Consider the following 24,910-nt stretch of genomic DNA (forward strand, 5'->3'; position numbering starts at 1 on the left):
ATTTTTGACTACTTTTAATAATTTTCCTTCATTCCCAATTATTTCCAGGATAAAGTCATTGACTTGTATTTTCTACTGGTTGACGAGAGCATTTCAGCTTCATGGTTACTTATTATCTGAGGTCCCACAGACTCCTTTTAAGAATGGAAAACAGACAAGTCAGAGGAAATATACTCATTAGGGTTCCATCTCGTTGGGAGTTGGCACCAGCTGTTGGTATCTGGGGTGCATGGGAAATAAATTAGGATTTCTCATGTCTGCCCATAATGATGTAATAGCTGGCCAAACAAGTATTTACTGTAAGACTTTGATGGGTTATTATGTAACTCAGTCCTTAGCTGCAAGTTTAAGAGCCACAAAACTCTCACTCCTACCTACAATCCCCAGGGATTTGCCATGTAGTTCTCAGGAATACTGACAGCTTCTCATTGTCAACACACAGACAGGTTCAGATGGCCATCCACCTCCTCCTAGGAAGACAAAGAGATGAATGTGGACTTTAGGAGGTGATCCCGGTACATGATATGTAACACCATTCTTGATGTCATAAATGTTTACTTATCCTGCCTTATTTCCAGCCTCTGTGGCTTTTTGTTCAACAATAGTAATATTGTCTACAATTCATTGCTTTTTGTTTATATCTTTTACCTTGTGCCTTTACATATATTTTTCTTTCTATGTAGAAGTCTGATTCTACTCTTCTTTTTCTGGGAAATACCTACAAACCAGCCAACTTTAGTTCAAATATCAGGTATCTTGTATCACCCTGTCAACACATGCTCTTGGGGCATGATTGCTGCATTCCTTCTGACTGATTGCACGTTGTACATTTTGTGTCACAATTATCATGATATATATCAAATATTTATTCACATATTTCTCTCCCTGATTAGAGTACGAGCTCCTTTAGAAAAAGGACTTTGTCTTTTTCATCTCATCCAAATAGACACTCAAACAATATTTGCTATTTAAAAGAAGAGTGGAGACAATTGCAAACCTATGAGCCTTTATATTTACAAACTCAAGTAGTACTGACTCTATTTTATTAAAGTACTTTAAAAACTTCTACCAGGTTCATCTACTATGTCTTAATAATCAAAAGCAAGCTATCAAATGAGAAATGTCTGACTGGTTATTGAGGAAGTACCACTTACTATTTACTTATCTTTAACTTTTATTATAAAAACTTTCCAGCTTATATAGAAATTGAGAGAATATTATAATAAACATAATCACTGTTGACTTAGAAATTGATGTCATTTTTCCATATATACTTCATGGTTTTGGATTCTGCTTGTTTTTTTTTTTTTTTCTGAAATATTTTAAAATCAATGCTCTCATCTTTCCTTAGTTAATGTGGAAGTTTCCAGTTATTCTTATCTACTTCTTTAAGGTCTATCAGTTTTTACTTCATGCATTTTGAGGCTTTTTTGTTTGCTGCATAAACACTGAGGATGGCTGTCACTTCCTGGTACATCAGCCTTTGTCCATTAGAATATACATCATTGTCTCTGGTAACATTTTTTCTTCCTGAACTCTACTTTATTTGATATTATATAGTTACTCCAGTTGTGCTTTAATTAAAGTTTATCTAATATAACTTTGTCTATGTTTGATTCTCAACCTGTCCAGATGGTTATATTTGAAGATAGTTTTCTCAAGACAACATACAGTTGGATCATGTTCTGTAATCTACTCTACTAACCTCTGTCTCTCTTTTTAAAAAGATTTTGTTTATTAATTTGAGACAGAGAATGAAAGAGAAAGACAGCAGAAGTAGGGGAGGGAGAGGGAGAAGCAAACTCACTGCTGAGCAGGGAGCCAGACATGGGGTTTGATCCCAGCACCCTGAGCCAAACACAGACACTTAACTGACTAAGACACTCAGGTGGCCCTAATCAATGTCTTTTAATTGGGTTACATAGACTTTTTTGCTTTAATTTAATTGTTGATATGGCAGGACTTAACTTTTCCATCTTATTTTTCTTTTCCTGGTTTTTTGTTGTTGCTGTTTATTTTCTTTTTCCTTCCCTTTTTGTCAATTATTTGCCCATTTCTTAGGCCAGAATATCTATATCTATATCTATATCTATATCTATATCTATATCTATATCTATATCTATATCATCATTTGAGAGAGAGAAAACACGAGTGAGGGAGATGGGAAGAGAGAGAGGGAGAAACAGACTTCCCACTGAGCAGGGAGCCTGATGTAGGGCTCCATCCCAGGACCCTGAGATCATGACCTGAGCTGAAGACAGATGCTTAACCCACTGAGCCACCCAGGTGCCCAAGAACAGCATTTATATTTTTCTATAATTTTTTTAGTATATATCTTTGTATAGCACTTTTAGTGATTGCTCTAGCTATTATATTTTATTTACATAACTTATCACAACTTAACAGTATCATCATTTTGTCAGTGAATTGGAAAAAAAAGAAAACAAAAACTTTACCTCTCTTTCCATCCCTTTTTCCTTCTCCACCTAAATTGTTTTGAGTACATTCTCTCTATACAGTTGGAATCATATCATTGTTACACTTTTGCCATCAAGCATAGTTTAGAAAACTCAAAAGAAGGAAAGTCTAGTTTATTTATCCATATTTTTGCTTATGAGGCTCTTTCTTCTTTTCTCATTTCCAAGCTTCTTCATTTTATCATTATTTTTCGGTTTAGAGAATTTCCTTTGGCCATCCTTTTGTGGTAACTCTTGCGGTGGCACATGTTCTCAGTTTTTCTACATCTGAAAATGTATTGATTTCCCCTTTATCCCTGAAGAGTATTTTGCTAGGTAGGAATTCTTTTCTCTCAACATTTGAAAATATTGTATTTCCCTGGCTTCCGTGGTTTTTGATGAGAAATTTTCTGCCATTCAAATTATTTTCCACTGTAAGTAAAGTACTACTTATATTATTGCTTCTTTAAAAATCTTTTCCTTTGTCTTTAGTTTTCAGAATTTTAATTATGAGATATCCAGGTGTAGATCTCTTTGGGTATATTCTGTTTAAAATTTACTAATATTCTTGAAACTATAGGTTTATGACTCTTGCTAAATTTGGGGAATTAATGGACATTATTTCTGTGGGTATTGTTCTTTTAGACTCACTTCTTTCTCTTCCTCTCTGGACTCTGATAACACAAAAGCTACATATCTCTTTATAGTCCTAAAGACCCCTAAGATTCTCTTTATTCTTTTTTTAAATGGTCTTTTTTCCCTCTGTTGTTAAGACTGAATAATTTTTCTTATTCTATTTTCCAGCTCACTGATTCTTTCCTGTGTCCTCTCCATTCTCCTGTTTAGTCCACCCACTGAGCTTTTTCTCGTATTTATTATGTTTTTCATTTCTAAAATTTCAATTTGATTTTTCTTCATATCTTCTTTTTTTTTTTTAAGATTTTATTCATTTATTTGACAGAGAGAGAGAGAGACAGTGAGAGCAGGAACATAAGCAGGGGAAGTGGGAGAGGGAAAAGCAGTCCTCCCACTGAGCAAGGACCCCAGCGCAGTGTTCAATTCCAGGAACCTGGGATCATGATCCGAGCCGAAGGCAGACTTTTAACCATCTGAGCCATGCAGGCACCCCTCTTCATATATTCTATATCTTCTGTGTCTTTGCTGAGGTTTTATATTTTTGTTTTTTAATTTAAGAGTGTTTGTAATTGTTTCTTAAAACATTTTGATGATGGCTGCTATAAAACCTTTGTCAGATATTTCTACCATAACAGCCATCCTGGTGTTGAATTATGTTAATTCCATTTCATTACGTTGTAGATCTGTTCCTTGACATAATGAGTGATTTTAAAACCACACTTTGGACATTTTCATATTATGTTATGATAGGCTGCATCTTATTTAAATCTCGTTTTCGAAGTCTTTATTTGGCACTCCAGGGGAGGGGGTATCACATCATCACTGCCATCTGGAATTAGAAGTCCATGTTCCCCAGTTAACCTCCACTGACAGCCGTTCTCTTTAGTGCCATGTGGGAGGTTCGTTCTTTCCACATGGTCTCCAGTCACTGTATAAGGGTGGCCCTGTTACTACTGGATAATGATGAAAGTCTTCACTTGGCTTTCTTTGACACTGCCTGGCCAGGAAGGATGTGGAAACTGGGGTCTCCAGTAGTTTCTACTAACACCATGAGAAAGAAAGAGCTTTTGTTGACAGCAGTTGGGAATGAAAACTCTAACTCTCCTTGGCTTTGTCCAACTCTGTCATGACATGGGAGTTGGGGCACCTCATTGTAGCCTCAACAAGGTAGCAGTTTTTCCCAAGTTGTTGTGGTAGAATGTTTATTATATAAAAATTTTCTATCTTGCTACACTGTCCTTTCCTGTTCCACTGGACAGAGAGAGATTTTTACTGGGAAACAGATTTTTATTGTTTTGTTCATGCCTCTTCACATTTCTGATTTGCTGCTGTCTGAAATATTATGAAGTAAAAAGAACACCTAAAGAAACCACCACTGTGCAGCTGCTTGAGTCCCAAGATCCCTGAGCAGACTGCTTTCTTTACACCTTTTAGAGTCTTCCTATATCTGTTTTGTATATGATTTCCAGGAAAATTTTTCCCAATTGTGATTTATGTTTTTATTATTATTTTGAATTCTTATTTTAATTCCAGTAAGTTAGCATACAGTGTAATATTAGTTTCAGATGTACAACATACTGATTCAATACTTCCATAGAGCATCCCAAGCTCATCACAAGTGAACTCCTTAATCCCCATTACGTATTTCCCCCATCCCCCACCACCTACCTTCTGGCAACCATCAGTTTGTTTTCTATAGTTAGGAATCTGTTTCTTGATTTGCCTTTCTCTCCTTTTATTTCCCTTATTTGTTTTGTTTATTAAATCCACATGTGAGTGAAATCATATGCTATTTGTTTTTCTCTGACTGACTTATTTTCACTTAACATTCTTTTTGATGGCTGAGTAATATTCCATCACACACTCACACACACATGCTCACGCACTACATTTTATCCACTATCAACTCATCAGTTGATGGACACTTTGGGCTCTTTCCATAATTTGGTTATTGTAGATAATGCTACTATAAATATCAGGGTGTGTATTTCCCTGTGAATTAGTTTTTTGTATTCTTTGGGTTAATACCCAGTAATGTATTTGCTGGATCATAGGGTAATTCTATGTCTGTTTTGTGTATGATATCCAGGAGTATTAATTGTAATTAAGGTTAGCTAAGACAAATTTTAGCTGTGTAAGTATAGAGAATATTGTGTCTGTTTCATTTTTTTTTTTTGAAAGCTGAGGTCTCTTCTGTATCTATCAATTTAGAGAGAATCTTGTTGTAATGAGATGCAAGGAAGCCTCAAAATTGCACAGGGATCTGAAAAAGGGTCTCTGAATCAGCTTGAAGGAGATTCTATGGGACAAAATTGACACAATTAAAGCACCTCCACAAAAATGATGATCACAATTGATGAAAACAAACAAACAAAAGTCTATCCCTGTGTTTGTGTGTTCATTACTTAATTCTATAATTATATGCACCAAATGGAAAGCCCCCCCAACACACAAATTAACAAAATGTATCTGACACTGTTGGAGGTGATTATTACACCAAATCCTTTCTTTGAAAATTGAAAATTTGATGGAAAGAAGTATTAAACTCCCTTTCCAATACAACTGTAGGTCAAGGTAACCAAAATGTCAATTTCTGAAGCAAAAGCTCTTTGTACAAAAGGAGTTGTTGGATTTATGAATCTTAATGGAATAATTAATTCAGAAAATCATCATCAAAGGGTGGCAAAGTTATCATTGGAAAGTTTGTCAGAAAATGAAGTATTCACATCGTGCGAAGTTATCACTTCACATATCATTACGAGTCCTGAGGGCTGCAATGCAACTTCAGTGGAGAAGCCTTTCTGTCACTGGCTTAGCCCAGTGATTAATCTCAGCATCACTATTAGTGACCTTGTGTCACTGGATGTGTCCCCTGAGGTGATGCAAATGAAGTCTATAGAGCTCCTGTGAAGACTCTTCCTGAAATATATAACCTGATGTAGCTGAGCCTTTAGATTTCGCTTTCAGTAACTACATGAAGTCAGAAGAACAAGCTAAAGCATGTCAGGATGAATGTTGAAAAACTCAGATGTGGGTCATTTTGTAGCACAAGCAGGAGGCCCTTTTCCTAGTCAGCAGCTTGTGCAGGAGCAGCGCCGTCCTATTTACTTGAACCTGGTTACAGCTCAGTCAAAGACTTCCCAGCAGTTTTTAAATACTCTATTCGACCACAGTAATACATCCTCAAGGGCAGGAGCACCAATGACACATGACATTCAGTATTCCGTAATCGTCTTTATGCAGAAGACATCTGCCTAAGGAAGAAAGATGGAAGTGGTAGACCCACACCCTTATTTCAGAGTCTAAGAAACACGTTTGGTTTTCAGTACTTTTCCCAAGGATCCTTTAGTACCTTTTTTCCTATCCCAAATGATATGGTCTTTTTAGACAAATTATCAGAAGATGCAGAGTCTGAAGAACCTTGAGTGCTGTCATTGGCTGTTGCAGAGGTCATGAGTATAGTGCAAAGAGCACAGGGGCTGGACTCAGGCTCCCTTCTTTTAGCTCCATCGAATATTGTCTATAACCTCTGACAGATGACTGAGCCTCTCTGTGCTCTAGTTCTTCATGTCTAAAACGAAGACAATAATAGTACTACATTGAGGGGCAGTTTGAGGTTAAACAGATTAATTAATGCCTATATAAAGAAGTTTGAAAAGACCGGCTGCCCACTATAAGAGTTCTAATGTTAGTTTATATTGCCATCAGGACAAATCCCATGATTAAGTCAAACCAGCTGAGATCTATTGAAAATGTGCCTGGTAGGAACCCTCACATTCAAGTCCTTCCTCTACCCCAGATGGCCGGAGACTAACTCTGCTACTGACTTTCAGCACCTCCTTGAAGGCTTAGCTCCAATGTTGGAGATGACCCTCGGACCTTCAGCTGGAAAGGAATGCTACTTTATGTCTACTTATCTCTTTTGTAATATCTGTGCAGTTTATTTTTAAATATTTTATTTGTACATGTATTTTTTAACGATTTACTTTGACAGAGAACACATACATGTGCACTTGCATGGGAGGAGGAGAGAAAGAGGGAGAGAGAGAGACTCTCAAGCAGGCCCCACCCATTGCAGAGTCTGGTGCAGGGCTCAATCTCATGACCCTGAGATAACGACCTGATCAGGAATCAAGAGTCAGATGCTTAACTGACTGAGCTCTGCAGGTGCCCCATATTTTTCATGGAGGTTCTTATTTTATCCAGCATAACTTGAGCTCCTTTATATGGATCTCGTTCTTACATTTAGTGAGCACTTCCTATGTGCCTGTAGTAATTAAGTTGAGTGACGTGTTTTAATTCACCTGATTCTTCTGACAACCCTGTGAAGCTTATTTATTATCCATTTCTTTTATAGATGGGAAAGAAGCCATAGGGCAGAGTGGTAGTCTAACTGCTGAAAGTCACTGCTCACAAGGGTGAGCTGGGATTTGAATATGGGCTGTCTTCTCTGGTGCTAGAGTCAGAGCGGGGCATTATCCTGGAATCCTGAGTGCCCAGAGAGATTTCTAAGAGGAGCAATGAAGAGGTAGACTATAGCAAGCTCTCTCTCCGTCACTTCTACCCCATCCAACCGCACACACAAGCTCACAGTGACAGTAGGACAGTGCCTCATTTTCCCCTTCTCCATGTTGGGAAAACTCATTTTACCTAATTACCTTCCATAGACACAACACAAGGGAAGGGCTCAGCCCTTAACAGAATTCTGATAAATCCTGTCCCCTTCCCATTTATTAATCTAACTCTGTTCAGTTCAACCTGTGCTGTGTTGGAGACCATCTCACCCAAGAAACCCTGTGTGAACGTGTAGATGGCATCATTGAGCAGTGTATGCGAGTTTAACATACAGTTCTTTATTTACTCTGTTCTAAGTGCAGGAGTCAAGGTCACAGCCAAGCACACATCCTGTTGGTGAGATCCTGGGGGGCCCACTGAATAAAGAAGCCAAGTCTCCTTGATGCTTTCTCCTGCTTCTGACTGATGGCATCAGCATTTGACATTGTTGGTCTTATTTGCTGGGCAATTTTATCAGTTGCTTTTCATTTGTTAGAAATTTCAACAATCGAAATTCAGATGACAGGTAGGTAAAATGAATTCTTCTCATAGATTTTTAAAGGTCTAATTAGATGGATATTTTCAGATGTTGTTAGTATCCAAGGACACTGACCTTTCTTATTGAGAAAGTAAATCAATTGTATTGGAAGTCTTTTCTGGGTCTTTGATAAATGATGGGCTATTCTCACTTGACAACTATACACAACAGAAAAATGGATAAAAGTTTGTTAATTCACTAACCAACTGTAATTCTAGTGACTGCCTCTGAGCATTTCTACAGAAAGCTGTTTGGAAACGATATCATAGCTTGGATACTTGTTTACTGATGTATTCTAAGAGTTTTTTTGGATGATAAAATCATACTTTTGCAGATCATTTTGCAGGTGAATAGAATCCAGCAGGAACAGCCTGATTTCCATCAAACTTGATGATTCAGCAGCCTATACATTATAACGTGGCACTGGGTGTGTCTGTTAACCCGGACTGGCTTCCCTGCTGATACAACGCATGGTCTGATTAGGTGAATTTTTTCTTTGTGAGCTTCTAAGACATGACATCATAGCCCTACCTGTGGTATGATGGTTGCCTATATGAATGGGCTGCTCCACCATGCTCCATGACAGCATTCCACATTGTGGTGTCCCTGTCACATGCTGTCTGGACCCTGGCCACCTCTGCCTGTCTCTCGTCCCTCGCTCATGAAGCGTGGGCCCAACCTGCCTTCTTGGCGCCCATAGCACCTTCACTTCACTCTCCCTAAAATCCCCTTGCCACTTCTATTCTGTGACTGCTTTATCCAACTTCCTTCTGCAGATGCCATGTGCAAACAGGCGAATAGCCATTGTCAGCATTATGACCATCCTGGCCTCCTGTTCCTGCTGCCTCCCTGACCAACATGTGTGTGTGTCATCAGACCATCTCATGCAGCAAGTTCTGTCCAAGCAGGTCTCTGCTCTACGACTATTTGATACCTTTGCCTTGATTTGTTTTTCTTCTAACTGCCTCTGCCATCTGCCATCATAGTTATTTGTCAGTTTCCTATATTACAAAGTGGTATCCTTGAGGGGACTGTTTGTCACTCATGGTCACTGCTGAATCCCAGTGCCTGTGACAGTGCCTGGCACCTGATAGCTCAATGCACATGGATAGAATTGATCAATCAATCAACTGGCTGATTTTATAGATAGTTTGTCCAGTAGTTGGGGTCCAGGGCCTGGAGGCAGATGTGTTGAGATACTCAGTGGACCTGATGTTACCTATGTGGCCATGCCATTCAGGCCCCCGGGGTTCATCTGTTTAATGGGGAGAGTAATAGTCCTGTCTCATTGTTAAGTTGTGACCATAAAATTAATTAACATGGGAAAAAGGTTTAGAAAATTAGCAGGCTCTTAGAAAATTAAACTCACAATAAATATTAGCTATCATAATTATTTCCATAGTGCTGTATAATTTTTAGATATTTCCTTTTTTTTTAATATTGTTGAATCCTCATTACAATCCTATGAGGCAGAAAAGAAAAGCATTTCAAAGACAAACAAACTGAGTTATGTCATTGTGACCATTCAGCTCTGGCGGTGCAGGGCTGATGCCCCAGGTCTCCTAATCCCTGAATGGTCATCTTTCAAGTAAAAAAAAAAAAAATCTAGTTTCTCAATATGGTCCCTCTGTCTCCAGTTAATTTCCACCTCATCTTACCCTTCTTGGATCATTGTCATTTCTTTTTGGCTGTCTTCAGAGTTCTGAATTAGTTAACCTTTCTGGATTTTAATATTTGCATTTAAAATCTTCTTAATACATAATGTTTGTACTGGTTTTAATGGGAATGCTGATGAACAAAAGGAGGATGATAGCAATACTTAGGCAGCATTTGATGTGCTCATTACTGATCTTCATGTTTTGCAACTTAGCTATCCTTGAAAACAACCCTATAGGAGAGGTACAGTTTCAATCCTCATTTTACAGATGAGCAAACAGAGGCACAAAAAACCTAAGCAAGATTTTCAGCCATTCCAACTCCAAAATGTATGGCCTTGGCCATCACCTCTTGGTGGACAGTTACTGTGGTTTCCTCCAGAGCCAGCCTCCTGGGAATGGGTAAGACACACATTAGGTTCCTGGACCATCTTCTCCCTTGAAAAGAGCCCTGCCCAGTACTCATGATGGAGACACTCTTATTGCAGTTTTAGCTCTGCTGATAACCTCACCTGTGCTGCAAAGTTGGTGGATAAAAGATGTCCGCGTTATGATCATCCCAGAAAGAGTTTTCTGGGGTTTTGTTTGTTTGTTTGTTTTTGTTGTTGGTTTTTTGTTTGTTTGTTTGTTTTGTTTTGCATGTATCAGAAAGGCAGCTGGGAGAGAAGTTTTTGGCCTGGAGAGTCTTTGGCTCTATCCAAAGATGAAGATTTATCCTGCCCATGTCCTCAAGCTCCCTTTTGTGTGAAAGAACATGTCAAGATAAATCAAAAGGAGGATATGAGTTAAGGCTTGACTTACTACAAGAAAGACTTGATTCATGCACCCCAAAGAGACTAATATGCAGCACAATTATGAGCTCTGGATCAGAGTGAAACATTTCAATCTTCCCTCCAACTCTGGGACAAAGTAGAATAAAAATAAAGTCTTCTGAATAAATGGTACAAAACATGTAATCCCAAATAGCGATTACTCCACAGACTTGCCACCTTCTGTGAAAATGTAAAGTTTGACCTTTTTTTCAAATTTCAAATGCATGAACTCTTTGAACTTAAAGAAAAGAAACTTGAAATGTGCCAGAGGTTTCGGCTGAATGGATAACCTTGAACTCCAAGTTCAAATATATTGATTAATTCTGCACTTTCATTTTCAAATGTGTTGAGGCTTTTGGTTTCCTTTTAGGCACCCCTGGGACGATGCGATCTGGTCTCCTGTAAAAGTCTCAGTCCCTGCTTCTCTTCTGGTGAATATTCTCATGTTTTAGGCTGCCAGGTTCAAGAAATGGGCCCCTGAAGGGTTTTCCACTCACGTGTCCAGGATTGGATTGCATCTGCCCTGGAGGATTTGAGGGGCTGCAGAGCACTCATGAAGGATGAGTGCCCTGTTATGAGAGAGTCGGGTGGCCAGAGCACGTGGGAGGAAACGCTGATGGGTTTCTGCTGCATCCACACATAATGGGCAAGGGACAGTCAAAGCATTCCCTGAACCATTTTAAGCAAGGGGCACATGATATAAAAACAACTACAAAACAAAACAAAACAGACACACAAAAACAGCCTCCTGGTCGGATGGGAGAGACATGAAGGAAAACAGCAGGAACTTACAAGGGAAAATTTTCTGTTTCTCACTACACCAAAGAACTCTTCCTGGTACAGAAATGACCCGTTTCTAGAGGAGAACAGAGTAATGAGAAGAACTAATGATGGGCTTGGAGGGGTTGCTGTTGAGTCAGCTGATGGGAGTTTCCAGAACATAACCTCTGAGGTCCTCCCAGACACGCTGTCCAGCGTCCTGGCCAATAGCAGGATAGTACATGGACTAGTACATTTGTCACATGCTCTTATGCTCTGTGTTCCCCACAGAGGAACATTTCCTGGCTACGCATGTTCATGCTTCTGTGTTTTTTGGCATAAGGAACCAATTTCTTTCCTTTCCTAGACTATTTCGACTTCTGAATAGAATCTTTCTCTCTCATTCCCCTCCCCCCACCCCAGTGACCCTGCCCCGTCACTATTTCTTCAGTAACCACTATGTTTCTTCTGTCTTTGTCCACAGTACTGGGCATCTCTCATGTCTTAATTAATTTGCTCTGAATTGATTTCCTCTGGCTTCGTTATTCTGTTGCAGCATTTTTCCTATGACATTGCCAGGTTCATTTTTCAAACTGCTTGATCCAATCAGGTGGTCTCAGGGTGAACAATATTTGCTGTTTGTGTGAGATGCTTGCCCAGGAGAGACCATTTACTTCTGAATCTGGAGCATCAGCCAGAAAAACAGACCTTTCAGTAACATGCTCTTTATGGACTGTTCATTTCCCGTTTCCTCTTTATCCACCCAGACTGTGAATATTTTTTGGAAACCAAGAACAATGAGAATGTTGCCTGTGCCCTGAAGTCCTTCCTTTTCACAGTATGTTTTCCCTTGAGGGCTTCCTACATGCCATTTCATCCCCATACGATCAGTAAGGTCTGGCTGCAGAGAGCCATTGGTTTGTCATTGGTTTGCTGGGCTCCCAACCATAAACGGCTCTAGCTCTTGCTGGCCACATTTCCCTATACAAAAAAAAAAGAGTCATTGTCATAGCTTTGTTACTGGACAGAGCTTGTCCTCTTCACACAGCCTGCACAAAATTGTTGATCAACGCATTTATAATAAATTTGCAAACCTCTGGATTCAAGAACCTTTAGGTATCAAATATGGGGATTTGGGGTCAGAAGCCAAATGAACTTGTGTCAGTTTTGCAGGTTCATTTGTGCATCTATGAACATCAACTTTCAGAAGAAATGTAAGAATATGGTAGTTAAATGAAAGCCTTTCGTTGGTATTGAACTCAAAGTTGATGTGGCCATACCTGAAATATATGGAGTTATAATTAATAAAAATTGGCTGTAAGGTTAGCAATGGTTTGCTCATCTCTAAAATGGGGATTATGACAATATTTGCTCTATATGTACTTTTTTTTTTTTAAGAGAGAGAACCCATGCAAGTGGTGGAGGGGCAGAGGAAGAAGAAGAATCTCAAGCAGAGCCCAGTGTGGGGAGCGATCTCATGACCCTGAGATCATGACCTGAGGTGAGATCAAGAGTAGGACACTCAACCTGCTGAGCTGTTCAGGTGGCCTGCTTTATTTACTTCTTGTGAGGAGTACATGAGGTAATCCATGTGAGACTCAGACTTTTTCAGGGTGTGGCACATAGCAAGTTCATAAATATTATTTACTTTTTAATAAAGGAAAAGTGAGGAGAAATTATAAGTATTTTATAATTCAGCAGCATTCTTTACTTCTGAAGATGAGACAGTTTAGATACATACTGGGAAATTCATTTTAACCAGTAATATATTAGAAATTAGTACTATATTAAGTAGGTTAAGTTTGAATGATGAGGTTGACGAATCTTTGTAAGATTTCTATTTACCAGGATATCACCAACTTAGGGATAAGCTGAGTAACTCCATTTTTAATAGACTAGTCCTTCAATGTTCATACCACACCCCCTTCCACTCCCTCAGGATCCACCACAGAAGAATTCGAGATGCAACATCCAGAGATTTGGGGAGCTCCCTGGTGCTGCAGCAGCCCATAGTCAGGCCGGAGAAGTGGGGAATCTGGAAAAGGGACCATCACAAGTCTCAATCAAGTCTCTACCCAGGAGATTTGTCCAAGATGGCAGGACACCAGACCCAAAGCTGGGATGTTGGGACATTGTGGGCTGGGTCTTACATGTGGCAGAGAGACTCCCTTGTTTGATGGAATGACTCTGCTCTGCCAGCACACTGATGGAGGCTTGCTCACGGAGAGCTGGAGTCTGGAACTGTGTCACCACTGCTTTGGGTGTGTGTGCTGTGTGCGCTGTGTTTTGTATATGTGTGGTGTTATGTGTGTGATGTGTGTGGGTGTATGGATCTATAGATCCAGAAGCAGGAGACCTAGAATGAAGCTCACTTGGGGCACAAAATCAAAATGGAGTGGAGATGAACACAGTCAACAAACATGGCCCAAACTGACTGGAGACCTACATGGCAGGCACGATGCTAGACTTCTAACACATCATCCAGCAGCTTAGATGGTAGTTCTCAGCATCCCCGTCGAGCAACTGAGGAAATGCAAACTCAGAAAGTAAAGCCACCAGGGTGAGATGAGGTGGGAATAACAGAGCCAGCACAGTTAGCGAGGCTTGCTTGACCCTAAGGACAGCACACTTTCCATTATGGTAACTATCCCAGGGTCAGTGAGTTCCAGGGTAGCCAACCATCTCTGGGAATGGTGACTCTATCTCTGCTCTTCCTGCACAGCTGACTCCTCCCTGACCTTTCTGAGGTCCAGCCTGGCTCTGCACCTGATCCATGGAATGAAAATCTTAGGTCATCAAAAGAGAAAGACAATACAATGAAGAAAGAGCCACATCCACCTCCTAAAACATTCTTAAGAGAAACAGAGATGGTAGAAGTTACCATAGTAATAAGATGATCTAATCATCTATTTGAAAAATACTTCGTAGGTACCTGTTACCTGCCTCACTGTGGGAAGGGTAACAAATAGTCATGGTTGTATTTAATCCTCAAATTAAATTTTTAAGGAAACTGATGCTATTCTTTTTCTTTCCAAAATGCATCTCAGAGGGGTTAAATACATTTTCTTCAACATTGTATAGCAGGGCATGGCTTAACAATCATGGTTTTCTGATTTTTTTTCCATTCCCTTCCTTTGTGATAGGAATAATAGTGTCAAATAAAAGGGGGGGAAAAGCAACTTATCTGGAAAAATAACAGCTTCTTTCAAAGTACTATTTTTGTTTCATCCATAGAGTAACAGCTTCAGAAAAAGAAATGGTTCCAATAAAGGAAATTTTGATGGTACTTTCTAGAAACCAGGGACATCATAATGACATTAATACACTAATAAGAATAGGACTTGGGGCAGTGGGTGTCTTTTTGCATAGGATGGATAACATCTTGAAATCCTAGATGGAAATAAATGTGCTTTGTCTTCAGTGTTTAGAAGACAGATACCGTGACATTCCCCATATTAAAAAGAAGCAGATAATTACAAGTGCTTACTTGGAATGTATTTCTTCTTTTGTCCCAGCCCCATCACAGCTGTGCCCATTCTTGCCAAGTGTTCCATCTGTTACCATCTATCAGAGTTACCCGGGATAACAATCATGCAGCCTTCTCTTGCATTCTGAAAGGGATGTGTGCACTTTTCAGGGCCCTGGGATTGAAGGCTCCCAGGAACTTGGCCATGTCCCCACAAGGTGTGTGTTTTGATTTCTCATTGTTAACAGGCCACAACTAGGCTCTATTCTCTATAACAGAATTTCCTGTCTAGTTAGGCTATTTGTAGATCCATTCTCAACAACCAATGGCCTTCTAGGTGGTCCCTCTCTTTACCCCAAACTGAACATTGAGACCAAGGCTGCTGACAGGGCCAATAAAATTACTGGGGACTGGTCATTAGGATTGGTAAAGATGTAAGAACTGGCAATTCCAAAGGAAGGAAAATCTTTCACCTGAGAGTTCACCCTGAGAGTGTCCATAGAAGAAGAGAAAAGAAACATTTGATTGTGAAATTAGTTTCCCAGGGCAGAAGGGGCTTTGACTGAAAGGCATCTGCTTTCTTTTTTGGTGCTTGCTTTCTTGGGGTGGTGGGGAGAGGGGGACTCAGAATTCACAAAGCAGTGGAAGGCGGGGGGCTGTCTCAGTAACTTAATCTGTAACATTTCAGCATTTTGCCTCAGTTGGTTCCTAGGCAGATACACACATATTATCGGATGAAGAAAGAGAAAGTAGGGATTGAAATTATTTGAATTTTTTTAAAAGCTTGAAATTGGATATGATCTTTCAGATGTTTGTAATTCTTTTTTTTTAAGATTTTGTTTTTATTTATTTGACAGAGATCACAAGTAGGCAGAGAGGCAGGCAGAGAGAGAGAAGGGGAAGCAGGCTCCCTGCTGAGCAGAGAGCCCAATGCAGGCTTGATCCCAGGATCCTGAGATCATGACCTGAGACGAAGGCAGAGGCTTAAGGCACTGAGCCCCCTAGGTGTCCCAGGTGTTTGTAATTCTTGAATAGCATCAATCAATTGCAGAAATCTTTTTTTTAATTAATTAATTTTTTTATAAACATATAATGTATTTTTATCCCCAGGGGTACAGGTCTGTGAATCGCCAGATTTACACACTTCACAGCACTCACCATAGCACATACCCTCCCCAATGGCAGAAATCTTAATGACAATTTCATTTTCCCCCAGTTTCCATAGGCTGTTGGTAAGTAGGGATTTACCAATACACATTTCTTTTTCTTATTTGTTCTTGTTTTGTTTTTTTGACATGATTTTTTTGTGTGTGTGAACTAAGATATGCTAAATGAAATAGAGAAAATTTGATATAGATGACTGTCATATTTCCCAATTCTATACTGTAAGATTCTTGTGCATAAAATCTTTGTCTAATGCGGCTCTGTATCTTCACTGCGCCCTGTGCCCTGTAGGTCTTTAGCAATTAGTGATAAGAAAATGGATGCTTCCCACCTCCCTGGCTGTCCAAACAATGCTGAGGTCATAGAAGTGATCTATGTTATGTGAAAGTAAGTGGCACAATATGAGGATTAAAAAAGGAGAAATAGTTCCATTGTTAAGTCTTTTTTTGTTTGTTTGTTTGAAACACACAAGGAAGAATTGACAGCATTCATTATTTCTGTCCTGTGTCAAAGCTATTTTTTTTTAAGGGGCGGGGGAGGGGAGAGGAAGAAGGAGAGGGAGAACCTCAAGCAGGCTCCACCCTCAGCACAGAGCCTAATGCAAGGCTCAATCTCATAACCATGAAATCATGACCTGAAATCAAGAGTCAGATGCTTAATTGACTGAGCCACCTAGGCATCCCAAAGCTATTCTTTTTTTTTTTTAAGACTTTTTTTTTTTTTTTTTAATTTGACAGAGAGAGATCACAAGTAGACAGAGAGGCAGGCAGAGAGAGAGAGAGAGAGAGAGAGAAGCAGGCTCCCTGCTGAGCAGAGACCCAAAGCTATTCTTAAACATCCCTTTGAGTAACAGTCATGGGAGGGATGATGTCACTTTGTGTCAGTTTCCGACTGACTTGAACATCTTTACCATGAGGGCCTAGACATAAAGAGGGACTGATCCAATGTTCTCTTTTCTTGCTCAAAATTTGTGAGGAAGAGTGGACTCAAACTGTGCATGTGTTTGTTTATGCCTCATGAAATCAACTTTGGCACAAGAGAGGGGCTATAATGATAAAAAGAATTTAAAAAAAGGATGCACAGATGTAGATTAGGAAAAAGGAAGGTTTTAGAAAAAGGGAAGTTATTTTATCAGAAGATTTCGGCCATAATGCTTTGCTGAACAAGCAAAGCCCCTGATAAGGGCCGTACCCTGGGAAAGCTGATCTGGAAGCAGTGAGATTTTACCTGGGGGGGCGGGGGGGGGGAAGAAGTGGCTGCATTACAAAGACTGCTGCTACAGTCCAATATGGGGTGATAGGAATGGAAAGAGAAGACCCACTTTTCAGGGAGCCATTGGAGTCAGAAAGGGTATGTCTGAGGGGACCACATGAGCTTAAGGTGGTGTCAGAGAGTCATTTTTTTTTAGCTGATGTGTAGGGACTTCCATGCCCCAGCACAGGGGTTGACCCGGTTCCCAGGCACTGTGTCCTATGCGGACAATGAGACACGGCACGGAAGGTGGAAGGGAAGTTGCATTCACAGAGACAGAGCAGTAAGCCAAGTGGGGCAGACCTTGACCATCAGGAATCCCTTTATAGGAACAGAAGTCCTAGCTGAGGTCACTGTCAAAAAGAAAGAGATATCCTTGTTTAGATGGGGGGGGGGTCCCCTGATCAACACAAGGAGCTATTTACTAGAAACGAAACACAAGTTGGTTGATTTAATCCTATTAACAGAAATACATCTGTAGCTTCTATTCAGAACTGCGTCAGAAGAACACCATAAGGAGAGATGCAGAAGTGGGATTTCATTACGGAAAGGTGGTAGCTGGAGTTGTAGTGTGGAAGTAAGCACAGAGGCTCAGGGCCACTCCGCTGTCAGGTCCGTGTTGGGGTCTCCCAGGAGTGACCACACAGGAAGGAGAGAAGCCAGGTAACAACTGTCCCTGAGCCCAAAGAGAGAGGGCCAATTAAGAAGAAAGTGGGGGGCACTGTGGGTGGCTCAGTGGGTTAAAGCCTCTGCCTTCAGCTCAGGTCATGATCTCAGGGTCCTGGGATCGAGACCCACATCTGGCTCTCTGCTCAGCAAGGAACCTGCTTCTCCCGCCCCCTCAGCCTGCTCTCTGCCTACTTGTGATCTGTCTGTCAAATAAATAAGTAAAATCTTAAAACAAAAAAACAAACAAACAAGAAGAAAGGGAATAATGATCCATGTCCAATACTTCCTGAAGGTCAAGGAAGATGAAAAACTGAGGAAAAGCTAGTGAATTTTGGGACTAGGGAATTACAATTGGTCTGAGTTTAAAAACCCATCTTTTATTGGTTTTGCTCCCCCACCCCTTACAACACACACACAAGTTCTGTCTCCCATTGTAGCGGAGTGTCCTATTTCTTAACACACTTCAGCAGTTAAGTGTTGTCAGTGCATTCACGGAACAAGGAAGCGCATTATTGCTCTGACTCTGTGTCCCCACATTCAGCTGCCGCAAACCGTTCTCATGATGTTAAGACAATGTTGGTGATGCATTTTCAAAACATATTTGTAAAGTTTTACAGGCGAGATACACACGGCACCAGGCGAGATAGGCGCAAGGCAAGGTTTATTAAAGGTGCCCTCGGCGAGGTTCCGCCACTCAGGAGAGGAGAATCAGGGAAGTCGCACCCGGGGAGGTGGGGGGGCATCGAGTGGGTCTTTTATTTGGGTTAAGACAGGACATGGGTTCACAGCCATATAAGGTAAGGTATTTGGTGATTGGAAGGTTGGGGGAGTCCTGATGTTCCTGTTTCCTGCATAGGTGTCAGTTTACTTACGGTGATGTGTCATGGGCATACGTCCTTCCAGTGAGAGAGTCATGGGTTAAGGAAGAGGGCGGCCTGGAAGATGAAGGCCCAGCGGCCATTTTTATTGTTCCTCCTGCATTCCCGGAACTGCCGACCCAACAATATTGAGTGATTTTTTTTTTTCCTGTGTAATAATTTATCCACCTCAACTTATTTTCAACTCCTCTAACCTAATTGGTGGTGCAGAAAATCCCTAGCTCAGGATTTATTCTGCTATAAACACCAAAAGTTGTTTCCCAGCTCTGGGATTATTTTGGAAATGAGTCATGTGAGAAATCTTGAAGATCCAGGAGAGAAAGAGAAAAAACACTGGTGGGAGATTCTAGGGAAAAATCAAAGTCGTGAGATAGAGAACACATGTGTACAGATAAATCTAAAGCAGAAAAGTTTGACCTTCATTAAGATGAGAGAGAACAAGGTGTGGATGGGAATAATGAAATGAGTGTGTGTGTGTGTGTGTGTGTGAGAGAAAGAGAGAGAGAGAGAGATAAGCGGAGGTCAGAAGAAAGCCATGCCCCATGCAGAACTGCATAAATCATGATAAAAGAAGCTCTCTTGGTGGACCAACCACTAAACCATCCCCTGTCCCATCAGACAAATTATACAAACTAAGGAAGCCCTGTACAGCACAGACTGCATGTCAGTTTCCACTCTGCCCCTAAGCCAGTTGATTTTGTGCAGTGCACAGGCTGCACACTTGTATTCTTAATAGTGATGTTTTACTTGTGAAATTAAAAATGTGGACTTGCTACTCAGAGTCAAGAGATTGATAAAAGGAGATTGGAGAGACATCACACATATTTAAAGTAGCCCATGAGTCCCATAGGGACATGGAACCATATTAGGGAGATAAAAATGAGATATGGTCAATTCTGATCCAGGAAGAAAAGATGTCTTGTGGACACCTCTGTGTCTGTGGACATGGTTAGGTATTTGAATGATAGGATGAGCAGGGGAGGATTTGATGGTGCAGGCAAAAGCATGTTGAGAGGACAAGTGGAATAGAATTCAGAGAACAGGAGGGTAGTCTCCACGATGGATGATGAGGTATAAGATGGATGCGAAACCGTGAGGCCAGAGAAGGCTAGAGAAGCTACAGACAAGGGAAGGTCAGAAGCTGGGACACTTGATGAACCCAGACAGCAGAAGCTGTGGGAGTGAGGAGGGGGGCACACTTGTAGCTCAGAGGCTGTGATTCTAGGTACAGATCGGGGGGGGGTGATGAGGAGTCACAGGCCATGGCCACTGGATGGCTGCCTGCTGTGTCAAGAGTCTGTTTCACTCCAGTGGAGAGTTCCAGTGATCAAATTCAGGGGATGAGTGTCTGAGATTTCCAGCATGGTTGTGGCAGGTGAAAGTGTTGTGCAGTTTCAGGGTTCTTGTCTCATAGAGTCCAGGAATAAATCTCAGGGGGCCAAAAGCGTGAAATGAAGTGAAAGTTTATTTAATGAAAGTGAGAGCAGAAAGGAAAGGAAAGAGCTCTGGAGAGTTAAGGAGTCCCAAATGGGTTGCCACTAAGGGCTTTTATGGTCTTTTATAGGAAACTGACCAGGGAACTTAGTAAACTGCTTATCAATATAATGGTGGATTTGTAAATATCACGTCTGTATTTAGCAGGAACAAGGTGGACTTGTAACTGTCATGGAAACAAACAAGGTGTTCACTTCTCTCTGCTTAATGTCTGGACTGTTTCTCCACATCTAGGAATGCTGTGAGTCTGGTTAGGTCTCCCTCTACCTGTCTCTCCCTACTTATCCTCTTGAGACCTAGCCTTACCTTTCCCTTACTCCATTGGAAGTCAGGGACTCTGTATCCATATGTCCTTGTGTCATGGATTTCAGCCAAGGAGAAAAGGGATTTTTTATGAGTGGAAGTGCACAGGGAAAACCCCACACCCCCTGAGGCTTTATTGGCTGTGATATGGGGGTCTGTGGCAGAAGGAGCTGCCTCTGCTTTCGGCAGCCACCTTCAGGGGAAAGACGGTTCTCAGGGAAGTCTAGGAGGAGGACAGAGTGAGTGCATTTGAAGCCTGGGGATACAGTGCCAGATCCTAAAACCTAAAGGCCTGTAGACACATTTATCTTACAAAAGAATCCCTCTCCCTCTGCTCCCCCTCAGCATCAACAGTATAGCTAACATTTTGTTTTGAATGCTGCTTCTCCCTTCCCTTGGACTCAGAACATTTGTCCCAATTTCTAGAACAGAACTTGCTGCCCTGAAGGTTTCCAATTATTTTTAAGTATAACATTTTCACAGTCAGCTGTGGCTGAGCTGATAGGTGTCTTCCAGGAGTCTGGAAGGGTGCATAGTCCACTACATTCACATGGGGTCCCCAGGAAAACACTGGGCACAGCCCACTGATGGGCAGTACCAAACTCGGGTGGTGTGGGCACATGGCTGGAGTTTTTTGCTTCTGCTCTGATGCAAAGATAAAAGCTATACTGCGTATGTCTTAGTAGTTTTAAAATCAATAAAAGTGATCAGAGTCCTTAAATTTTTTTTTTAGATTTTATCTATTTATTTGAAAGACAGAAATTACAAGTAGGCAGAGAGACAGGCAGAGAGAGAGAGGAGGAAGCAGGCTCCCTGCCGAGCAGAGAGCCCGATGCGGGGCTCGATCCCAGGACCCTGGGATCATGACCCGAGCCAAAGGCAGAGGCTTTAACCCACTGAGCCACCCAGGTGCCCCTAATTTTTTTTTTTTAAATGGAGTAACCAGGATGGAAATTTGCATAAATAGGTTATACCAACAAAGCTACTACATTTCTTTTTCAAGAAAGGAGAAAAAAAAATGTAGACAGGTTAGTGAAAATCATCAATGGGATGCCATATTTAGAATTTTATCATGTTTATTATGGAAAATATGAGAGCATAAGTATAAGAAAAGGTAATAGTTCTGTGGAAAACATGATCCCTTTGTAAAAGGAAAGGAATTACCGTTAAACCACTATCCCTTCTCTGATGAAATATTCAGAATGGCAAAAAGTCTTTGAAACATACACACATTTTGTTCAATTTTCTTTCTAAATCTGGCTTCTGAATCTGTGTGCTTTAGTTCAGACAACCCAAAGGATATTTCTATGCAGTATGAGAAACAGCGAAGAACAAACAGCATGAAAAAAGACAACTAGCCCCCAAGTCCTGGCAGATCGCACAAAACACCACCATCCCCTGCAGCTCCCCCCCGCCCCGCACCCCTTCACAACTTGCAAACGCCCATCTGGTAGCTAATATCTGCAGCAAGAGAAAAGCCCTGACACACCCCATTTCTCGCTGTGTTTTCTAACAATGAAATGGGTTCCAGAGAAAATTCAGAAGGGGTTTTAAAAACTGAAAGTGGCCCCCCTTGCAACGTGAGGTGTAGAAGCCAAAGCACAGTTGTTTAGGAACATGAGACTAAACTGCATCTTGTGGATACTGTTTTTGAGGTGGGAAGAAGGGGCGTGGCCAGAGGACTTAGCGGTCCGGTGACTCCCCCGCCCGGCACTCCAAAGGGCTGCTGCTCTCCATTTTTCTATGCCCTCCACCGGTATTTCTTGAACGACTGTGTCCTGCAAGAGGACGAGGTTCACGCACACACGTGTGCAGCCATGAGGTGTCTGCTCCATCTTTCACTTTTGTCTAATCTCTTCCATTCTTTCTCATTTTTAAAATGCTGATTTTGACCCACTATGCTGTTCCCAAGCCCTACGAGTATGTTGCCACCCTAGAGTACGGAATCAGCCTTGTTTGAGATAATTTTTTTTTTTAAGATTTTGTTTATTTGACAGAGAGATCACAAGTAGGCAGGCAGAGGGAGAGAGAGAGAGAGGAGGAGGAAACAGTCTCCCTGCCTAGCACAGAGTCCGATGTGGGACTCGATCCCAGGACCCCCTGAGATCATGACCGAAGCTGAAGGTAGAGGCTTAACCCACTAAGCCACCCAGGAGCCTGGAGATAATTTTTTTAAATTGATGTAAAACTGACATTATATTAGTTCCAGGCTTACAACAAAATGATGTGATATTTGCATATAATGTAAAATGGTGACTACAATCTGTCTAGATGGCTTCCATGGCCAAGCATGTTTACAGATTTATTTCTGGTGGTGAGAACTTTTAATATCTACCCACTTAGCAACTTTCAAATACACGATAGAGTACTGTTGGCCATGATCACCACGTTGTGCCATACACCCTGTGACGTATGTATTTTGTAACTGGAAACTTGTACCTTTTGACCCTCTTTACCCATCTAGTCAGCCAGCTGCCTCCCATTCCCCTCTCCCCCCACCTCTGGCAACCACCCATCTCTCCTCTGCATCATGAACTCATTTTGTTTTGTTTTGAAGTGAGATCATAGAGTGTTTGTCTTTCTCTGACTTACTTCACCAAGAATAACTCTCAAGGTCCATCCAAGTTGTTATAAATGGCAAGATTGCCTTTATGGATAGGGGGCTATCTATCATCTATCTATCTATCTGACACCTTTATCATATATATGGCACATTTTCTTTATCCATTCATCCATTAGGGACTCTTAGGTAACTTTGCTATCCTGACCATTGTAAATAATGTCATAATGAACACGAGGATGCAGATATCTTTTTGAGTTAGTGTTTCCATTTCCCTTGGGAAAATAACCAGAAGAGCAATTGCTGAAACATATGGTAGTTATGTTTCTGATTTTTTCAGGACCCTCCATACTGTTTTCCACCATGGCTGCACCAGCTTACATTCCCACCAACGGTGCCTAAGGATTGCGGTTCCCCCATATCCTCGCCAACACCTGTTGTTTCCTGAGTTGTTGATTTTAGCCATTCTGGCAGGTGTGAGGTGATGTCTCATTGTGGTACTGATTGGCATTTCCCTGATTATGAGCGATGATGAGCAAATTTTCATATACCTGTTGGCATCTGGATGTCTTCTTCACTTCTTTTTTTTTTTTTTTTAAAGATTTTTTTATTTCTTTATGTAACAGAGAGAGAGAGAGAGATCACAGGTAGGCAGAAAGGCAGGCAGAGAGAGAGGAGAAAGCAGGCTCCCTGCTGTGCAGAGAGCCCAATGTGGGGCTCGATCCCAGGACCCTGAGATCATGACCTGAGCTGAAGGCAGATGCTTAACCCACTGAGCCACACAGGTGCCCTGTCTTCTTAACTTCTTAATGAGCATGAGCTGATTTGGTTTTTGATGGCTCTAGTCTTTCTTCACCTTTTTGAAAGTTCTTTTCCTCTGTCATGATTGTCCCTCTACCTGCAGGACCCTATTGTCATTGTCCATTACGTGAGAGTGTGCCCCTAGGTCCATGTGTGAACAAAGCCCTCTTATCAACTCCTAAAGTTCTGATGTGGGGTCAGGGAAATGACCTCCTGAGACTTCTCTCCTCATCTGAACACAATTGTGTTCAGACCTGAAGATTCACAGCTTGATGGGCTGAAACTCTACAGACAATTCTCCGAAGCTATTATGTCATAGCGGTATCTTGCTTCACATTCAACAGAGAAGAGAAATGGTTGGGGACATTCTCACTTTCCTGCCCCCAGTTCTGCTGACTCCACTCTGCTCAGCATCCACTTTGGGTTCTCAGCTCTGGAATCATGGCAAAGTGCTCTTTCTCCATGCAAAGGCTGCTCCCATTCCCATCCCTGGGACACGGGTCCTGCTCCTCTTCATGAGTATTTTGCACCTGGGATTGTCTTCTCTTGCCTTCATCACTGACTTCTCTCTTCCTCTCCAGCCAACAGACATCCTATAACTCCCACATTAAATCTAAACAACACATCTCCCTCGGGAAGGCAGGTTCCTCAATGCTTCCCAGAAGAGGTGCACATACTCGATGTGCACATTTCACCTCAGTCTTGTCACAGTCTGGTTCTCTGGGCAGCTGGTGCCACAGCTGCAGGGAGGGTGCTTGTGACATGTTTACTGGTGATTTCATGTGACACCATCCAATGCCACTATGGGTTTTCCTCCTGTTCCCATCCAGCAGAGTTCCACAAAACTGACCACACCCTCTTTCTAGAAAATCTGTCCTTGAATTTCCCTCCCATCTCACTGGCTGCTGCTTCTT

General features: G+C 41.4%; 1 long non-coding RNA gene across 1 annotated transcript in view; it reads left to right on the forward strand.

The window, feature by feature from the left end:
* LOC123951895 overlaps positions 1 to 9,524 on the forward strand; it is a 47,681-nt gene extending 38,157 nt beyond the window's left edge. Inside the window, exons 3-5 of the long non-coding RNA XR_006820529.1 lie at positions 7,970 to 8,172; positions 8,519 to 8,667; positions 8,961 to 9,524. This is a non-coding gene — a long non-coding RNA (uncharacterized LOC123951895). The remainder of the gene's footprint in view (positions 1 to 7,969; positions 8,173 to 8,518; positions 8,668 to 8,960) is intronic.
* Positions 9,525 to 24,910: the final 15,386 nt, after the last annotated feature.

This window comes from Meles meles, chromosome 10 (assembly GCF_922984935.1).
Source record: "Meles meles chromosome 10, mMelMel3.1 paternal haplotype, whole genome shotgun sequence".
NCBI lineage: Eukaryota > Metazoa > Chordata > Mammalia > Carnivora > Mustelidae > Meles > Meles meles.